We start from the raw sequence: 8,991 nt of genomic DNA, 5'->3' as shown, positions 1-8,991 counted from the left end.
GTTTTTTTATATAGGAGCAAGCGTAGTAAATATCATGACCAGGGGGAATCATGAAAAAATTAATAAAATTTGACTAGAATCGATAATTTTTGACGACCATGCAAACATTTTCCATACCATAGATATTATATATATGGGGGTGGATGTAGCAAGTACCTGTGATAAGGGGATGAAACGGCATAACTCCGAAACTACTGAACGGATTGCTATCACATTTGGCATTGATGCCTTTTGCTATTCCGAGATAGCTGTAAGGGTATTTTTATGGGGGAGTGAGCGTAGCCAGTGTTCTTAACTGGGGGCATGAAAAAAAATATTTAATTTGACGAGAATCGGTACTTTTTGAAGACCATAGATATTTTTTGCGCAACTTAAATATGATTAAAGGGTATTCGTGTGGGATGGATGTAGCACGTGCCTCTAAAAAGAGACTGTAACGAATGTGTAGCAAGTGTCCTTAACAAGAAATCTATATAATTTGAAGAGAATCGACATTTAGACTTTGATTTTTTAAAAAGGACTTTTTATCTCCCATTTTTTTGAGATACAAGAAAGTGGCAAGAATTTCAAGGTCGTAGAAGATAGTATTGCTGTTGTTAATTTGAATGCAACGCAATTTTCTTTAAATAATTTCAAAAGATCTGGTTCCATTTTACCGAGGAATTCAATGAACTAAAGAAAAACAATTTTTTTCTGTCTATGAACGCGAAAGTATTTAAGTCTCAGCATAACTACGAAACAACTAAACAAATCGCTACCAAGTTTGGCACATGTACCAAAGGTGGCATCGATATTTTTTGAAAAGCACAAATACTTTTTACACTACTCTCGGTAATCATGGAGGAGATATGTAGTGAGTTCATTGACAAAAAGGAAGTTAAATCAAAATAGATTATAAGGCTATTTTGAGGGTGAAAGAGTAGAGTAAGTGTCCCAAATTTGGAAAGTGTAAGGGAAAATTGATCGGATTTTACTAAAATTGGTACTTCTTTACAAGCACAACATATTTCTGGCAACTAAGTGAGGTTCACAAAAATATTCACCAGAGGGAGGGTAACGTAACGTGGAACGTTAATTCGGGTACGCTACGAACACATACTTTTTTGAACAGAGGTTACTAAGAAGGTATTTATAGAAAGAAATGTGTTTTAAATGTTCCTAATAAAAGGTTCAAACATAAAACGAATGATTATTGAGAGATCTGAGATGGGACACTGATCATTCGCCATCTGAACATGAACGGAGTATTGTTCAATCGGGTTGTCGTCTAAGTTGTGTTTCATAACAATCAGATTATTTCAATGGTCAGTACAATTTCTAGAAATTTTTTCGGGCTTGCTGTCACGAAACATTTCCGAGCAACGCCGGGTAATTCAGCTAGTTGAATATATATTTTTTCACTTAGCCTACTTCCTAATTGTACAAATAGTTTAAACAAGATTTGACAAGTATTTGTAACACTTGTAATAACCATGACAGTTGTGCATGGTCGAGCTCTTTAATTTTCATGCATTTAATCATCATGATGTCATAAAGTATTTTTCTAGTTTATCATGTTTTTTCATCATAGATTTACGAAACGAACCCACTAATCGAACGATCATAAAAAAAATATCAATGGAAAATGAAGTTGCCCATCTGAATTGTTACTAAATATCACCCTGGTCATGTCCCGAGAACACGAAATCATTTCGTTTCATTTTACCTGGCTCTGTAATTTTCTTTTAGAAAACCTCATTACTCAACCAGCCCTGTCCAACACTTCCAGTCTGTCACCGCAGATAAGACAGCAATTGTTTAATTGTGGTGACGGCGATTCACACCTTCCATTAGCATTCATTTCACATTTGCTGTGGTATAGGAGTCAAATAGAACGAGTATCGAACACCCTACAGCACCACAATAGCATGAAGTGAGGTTGCGTGTTTTTTATTTAATATCGGCAACGATAATCCGAATACAAATTTAGAGAAAAAACAGTTTTATAGTTTGGATGGATTTCTAAAGGCTCAACATATACATATTATCTAGTCAGTACTATTCGTATTTGAAATCTAAAAGACAGTGTGTCTGAGTAGAGATAATGGCTTGTGACGTGTTTTAGTAGCAGTCAGATGATTAGCAAACAACTCTAACGGGTACAGAATGTAAAATTTGCATTTGAAATTAAATCGGAAGAATACCCCTTACCTTTACCTTTACTGGAAATGTATTGAAATTTTCGCATTATTTTTTTGTGAACATCGAAATGTATTTTATTCAATTTTAATTATTGATATTCGAACCCTGTGATCATTTACTTTTCGTTCCGTAAAGAAAAATGGAATCGTTCAATTCCTGACGTTTAATTTTACCAAAGTAAAATGTTCTACTACAATTTTTTTTCTATAACGTTAATCATTTCAATTCAGTCATGTGAAAAGCGTCATAATCAGTAACGAACTCGTATGTTTGTTTTGGTAATTCAGGTAATACAGATATCAATGTACCCTGCTAGATGACTTGGGTCTAGATTTTCCATTGGCGGAATCTTATTCTGTCACTTTTGCTTTTTTTTTATTCGTTAGCAACTTCCTTCCTACTCTGCCAGGTTGCTTGTGGCAAGTCTGAGTTTTGTTCCTCGATAAGTTCGTGCCGTTTTCATTAGTTTCGTTTCTTACGAGAGGAATACGATATTCTTTCCCTCTGGTAGAAGAGTCAAGGCGCTCCCACAAAAAAGAATCCGAAGAGTAGGAATTGAAAAGCTTTTCTTTTTAATTTGAATCTTGACACAGATGGGGGAGAAATTGTATTTTACTCTGTGTGCATGGTAGAAGCAAAAATCAAGGATAATGAACCGAAGATTCTGGATTCAGCGAGTGCGAAAGAGGAGGAATTAATGTAAAAAGTTTTGATAATAAAGTATTTAATATAATCTATTTAGCCGCGGAAGTACGAACAGGGGCTAGTGTAAATAAAATAGGAAGCAATTAATATTGTTTATACTTCGTTGTTTCGTTTTGTATTTTTTCGCGTTCGTTGGCTTGTTTGAGCTGCATTTAGTGAAGTCCGTAGGTCAGGGAAAAAAGTTTGACTTTTTACTCTGGTTCTTCTACTAGATTTTTACGGTTTGATTTCATGTCTTATGGATCCTTCGATACCGGGAAAGGAGGTGAGAGTTGAACACTTCAGTGTGTAATGCTGTTATCATGATAGCAATTCGTTTTTGGATGTTTTTATGCCTTTCTGTCGAAACCCTTAGGATTAACATGAGATCTTGGGCATTTGTTTCAGTTAAAGATAATTGGATTGAAACGGTTTGTAATGAGTAAAAGATACAGTTCGTTTCTGGGATAATTTGTTCACGAACATTTCTTTAGGGTAATATTCCATAATCATTCTTACATACAGTAGTGAGCGGGCTCATTATCGAAACTTTTGTCATTGTGGGATTTGAGTGTTTATCATTGCGAAAAAGGCTCACCGCAATAATTTACAAAGTTTCACATGAAAAACAGTGCGAAATAGTTTTAAAAACCTAGCTCAAATCCCTCCACGAACCAAGTATAAAAAGATGGAGGAAAGAATGACAGTCATCTAGTCCGTTTTTCTCAGTGCCTTTTTGGACCAATTGCAGTCCCAGGTTCCCGAGAATACAGAGCGTGATTTTTGGTTCTCGAATAGCATGGGCAACTTTTCGCTAGTGCATAAGTCGTAAAATAGACCAGATTCCACTTGAGGATGTTGCATCATAGACAACTTTTGTAAGGGGATTAAAATTTGGTATACTCGTGCTCATAAATTGAGTTGAGAGATAGGAAGAGTCGTTATCGAGTTGTCGGCAAAAGTTCGGGTAATTATGGAACGAGAATGAACCTGAATTGAAATCTCTAAAGTCTTATTACTCCTAATAATCCATCTCGTGGTTATGACGTTCACTTCCAACCTCAAACGTTGTGTTTTCCCACATTCACATACAGACACATGTGAGGATGATAATCGTATTTCAATTTTCTGCGTCTTCGCACTTCCTACGTCGCTACGTTTGTCATTCTGATTTCCCGAGGGATGCTTTCATTCGTTTACTGTTTTACCGGTAGGTTGTGATAGGAAAAAGCTGACAAAGAAAATAGAAAAAAAAACGATTACACAAACTCTCATCGCACGTATTAGGTCTCACTTTCATTTTGATTGTAACTAGTTTGCGACAAAAGATCGTTGCAGAATAGTGAAGTTGTTCTGTGAGAAGAGATAATTATTTTGATCTAATTACCGGTAATGAGAAATGATTTTCCTCGTTTACTGTGATATTTAATTGGTATTGTTGGATCAATTATAGACTTTATTTTCTGATTAAGAAGACTTTATTGCAGAGTCAAAGTGAGTGGACCAAGCTTTGTAGTTTGAGTATTTTTGACTTAAAATTTTATTATTTGACGAATAATGTTCGTGCCTAAAAACGAACTATGAAGTTAATTGAACGACACAATCACATAATTGCTAAACTACAAACCGACTGAGATGGTATTTATTCACTCACTACCTTTTTGGCTGAGAATGGAACTTAAAATGAATTGTTAAATTTAGTATACCAAAATAATAGCGCAAATAAAAAATTACACATATGTCAACAAAACCGGTTGTTCAGTTCAGAATAATAGAGTTTTATCATAAATCAAATAACCATAGATTTCCCATTGTACGGAGACACTAACAGCGCTTCTAGTGAGAAACGGGTGTACTTTTTCCATTAACTATTGTGGTTGTGTAAAATGCGCGGCAACTTTCTACATGCATTTTAGAAGCATTTACGCACCCATTCTACACCAGACAGCGCTTTTGGTGTCACGGGTTGCTCAACTACAGTACTATTACACTGGGGAATATAGGTTTATTTAATTTATGATTTTATGTACATTAGAAACAGTTGATTATGATGTTGGTCGTCAAATGGTGAGATAACTAAATCCTCACAAGTTTCTATCTCATGCCTCCCCGAGCGTCTATGATGACATTTGGTCAATAAAACGGCGTCGACTGGGTGCTATCGCCTTCTGTGTTAGTAGCAGAATGAGAGGGTGCAAAATGGCTTATAAGTTAAAGCCCATCCTAAAGTGCAATGCTTATCATAGTATATTACAACATATAATTCTGTTGTTTATTACATAATTTATTATCCAAAATTTCATAGTAATCTGTTGTTATGGCGGACTTTCAGTTTCATTAATTTCAGTATTCAGTTTTCAATTTTTTTCAGAATTTCAGTGAAAAAAATTGGTAACTTTTGAGGAAAGCAAAAGGTGCATTATGCCTCGGGGGTGCGTTTTACCCTATCTTCCCCTAAATGGGAACAAATCTTTTTGGGCGAGACGAAGTTCGACGGGTCAGCTAGTTATATATAATTATTATTGTTATTATTATTATTGTTATTATTATTATTATTATTATTATTATTATTATTATTATTATTATTATTATTATTATTATTATTATTATTATTATTATTATTATTATTATTATTATTATTATTATTATTATTATTATTATTATTATTAAAAGAAAAATATATTTCCTGCAGTACTGCGACCAATCAACAATTATATCACTCACACTGCGACATTAACTGTTATATTGCATCATAGCATATTATTTCATATATTATCGTCTAACATTATTTCATGTTATGTTATATTATGATTATGGCGTTATACTGCATTGCATTATATCATATTATATGTATTATATTTTATTATATTATTTCATATTATGTTTCAATTTATTATATTTCACTATGTTATTGTATTATATTGTATTATTTCATAATATACATTATTATGTTGTTGTATTATAATAATTATGTTTTATTGTATTGCATTATGTTGTATTATATTATGTTATAATAAATTATATTATATTTTATTATACTATATTATATTGTGCACAATTATGTCCACAACGAGGAAGGGCAGGGAGTGTATCAGGGTATCTTACAAGTGAATGACTGGATGATAGAGTGGATTGCCAACCTGAGTTATGTGGGGGAAGCTTTGTATTTCTCGCTGAAGGTCTGAATTGAGTAAGACGCACCCTTCTAGTTCTAACAAACAAACCATCAGGCGGGTTTAAGCCGGTATAGCGAAATTCTTTATTATATGGCTGGATGTTCTTGCTGGAAGGCGTCGGGTCCTCAAAACCCATTTTGGCCTTCTTAACAGCAGTTATATGAAAGCTATCTGATAATCAAATTCGGATCCACTGTAAGTCTACCCGCTTACACTGGTAATGCCTTGAACTGGCACACATACATACATACACACATACATACATACATTAGAAACTGTTGATTATGATGTTAATCCTTCTCTCTGTAAAATTTTAGAATTTTATGTGGATTACCCTTCATTAGTATCCGTAAGGTATCGCTACATACACTCGCAGTGATGATTCTCTATTTTTTCTTGAAATCATCGGTGCCATTTGCTTTCTTCTTAGTTTCGAAAGATTTTCGCTTAACTATAGCCCAGTGCTTCTAAATTGGGCGAAGTTCTGGACAGTTTGGTGGATTTGCTGTTTTGGTACGTGTTTGACCTTTTGTACCTTAGGGGCTGTCCATAAAAGACGTCACGCTTTTTTGGTAATTTTTGACTCCCCCCCCCCCCCCCCCCCCTTTGTCACAAGTTGTCACAGCAGCAAAGACCCCCCACCCCCCCTATGTCACATGTCACGAATTCAAAATAAATAAAATTTATCTCAATACTTACTCAATCTGTATGACAAACCATACAAATATGAGGGAGAAATCGATTTACTACATGCTGTCATTAGATTAAAATATATCTCTAAAACTACAAAACCATCGAAATTATTTTATCAATATTAATTGTATAATTTAGCTTTAGCTAAGGATTATTATTTCCTTAGTGTAGCATACAGGGCTGAGAAAATAAAGTTCAAAACCTCATCAAATCGAGATCACTGCCGAAGTAGATCGCTTGTGATCTTTCCCAATAAAGATCACTTCTGATCAGTGATCAGTGATATTTAAATCACATCGATCAAAATCGGTACGGATCTTCCGTCACACAAAATCGGTCGTGATTTTGAGCTGAAATGATTCTTGATTCATGTAAGTTCAATCATTGGATGGTTCGATCAGCTTTGATCTTGGTGGAGGAAAATCATGCATGATCAAGATAAGACATGACATGATCAACGTCTGAAATTGTTGATCCCCCGCTGAGGATTGTAAGAATTAGTAATAGCAGCAATCCTACAGGAATTTATAACTAAGGATTACGCGTGTCAATGAGACTTTTCCAAAATCATGGAACATAGTCAATTTTGTATCTTTAGGAAATGCTCTTTTAACACTCCTTATCAATAGAGTTGGGGAAAATACCGGTATCGTTACGTTACGTTTTACGTAGCTTCAACATATATTCTCGTTTGATGCATCCCGTGTTCGATTTCGCAACCGTTGTTTCATTCGCAATAAAATAAAACGATTTTGGCATCAATTTAATTTATGGAAGTAACAGGAGCATAGGGTTTGAGCACACAGCAGGCGCTGCGTTTGAAAGACGCGTTTGAATTGCCCTAGCAAAACTTGCACTCCTACCGGGTAGATGTGAATAGTAAACGAAACCAAAATAATAACAAATATTACTATCATATCTTGTCTTGATGTTCCTGTGCTGTCATAGCATTTCTTGATATTTAATCGAAGGAATCTTCTTGATAGATTAGACAAAATCTATTTAGAATCAAGATTTGTTATTATATCCTTTTTCGTTATTGATGAGGCATACCAATTTCATTAAGTACAATTGATCCAGTGGTTCCCTTTTCAAATTGAATACAATTGAATATACTGCATCAGAACAAGATAAGAGAAATTCTTATGATATACTATTCTCATAGCTAGAGAATCAAATTACTGAAAAATTCGTCTTCTATAAATGTTTTGCTCTTGCTTTGAAGTTACAATGGTAGAATTTTAAATTTTGTTGCTGTTTTCTCAGGCAGACTTGGAAATGATTTTTGATATTTAAACTCTTATTTCGAACTAAATAATGGTATTTTATGTCATTGAGATGTTTGGTTTTTAATAATTGGTTTGCAATAAACAGGGTAAATTTATCAGCTGCATGACATGCTTTATGATTGAACATATTTTTCTTATCGTTATAATTATTGATAATCACAACGTATATGTTAATGTTATTTGCTGGTTTTATTGATATTACTCCGCCAACATGGTATTGATGAATGAATTTTCAATACATCAAGAAGCATGAAATTTCACTGCGACCCCACTTTTGCTGATCACAACAGAAATGATTTCCTACATCATTCATTACCGAATTTACAAGAAGTATCTATTACATCAACAAATACACGTTTCCTTATAGAATGTAAACGTTTATTGTGAACATTTTTTCAGGAAATAGGACAAAGCAGTAATATAATTAGGTATTTCAAAAATGCGCTCATTGAAAATATTGGACGTCAAATTCCAACAACCCTCCCCCCTTCTCCTTGTCACAAAAGGTCACGTTTTGGGAAACACCCTCCTCCCCCATACGGCGTGAAGTCTTTTATGGACAGCCCCTTATACAATTCCAGGACGGATTTCGCATAGTATAGCGTAGGTGATTTCTAAATCCGCAAAGAAATAAGAAAAATACGTTAGATACAACACGAGATATTCACGATCACTCTCTCAGAGGGTACTAGGAATCAGGAATCAGAACCAATTGGCTCAAATGGCACGTTCCCCTTGATATTTGGAGATTTGTGCCTTGCCATCAGTTTGCTTTTAGCATCATTTTCCCGATATATAAGAGGGAAGGATTGAAGGAAAATGATAAGGTTTGGACTATGAGGAGAGGGAAAATTGACGACACAAAAACACAAAAAAAGCAGAAGTAAGATTTATCTTTTCAAAAACATAAACGAAAGCAATGAAACAACTTAAAGCTAGTATCACAAATGTCACTAATAAAATATCTT

The sequence above is a fragment of the Malaya genurostris genome, chromosome 3 (genome assembly GCF_030247185.1).
Source record: "Malaya genurostris strain Urasoe2022 chromosome 3, Malgen_1.1, whole genome shotgun sequence".
NCBI classification, from domain to species: Eukaryota; Metazoa; Arthropoda; class Insecta; order Diptera; family Culicidae; genus Malaya; species Malaya genurostris.
Note: the sequence above shows the minus strand (reverse complement) of the source record.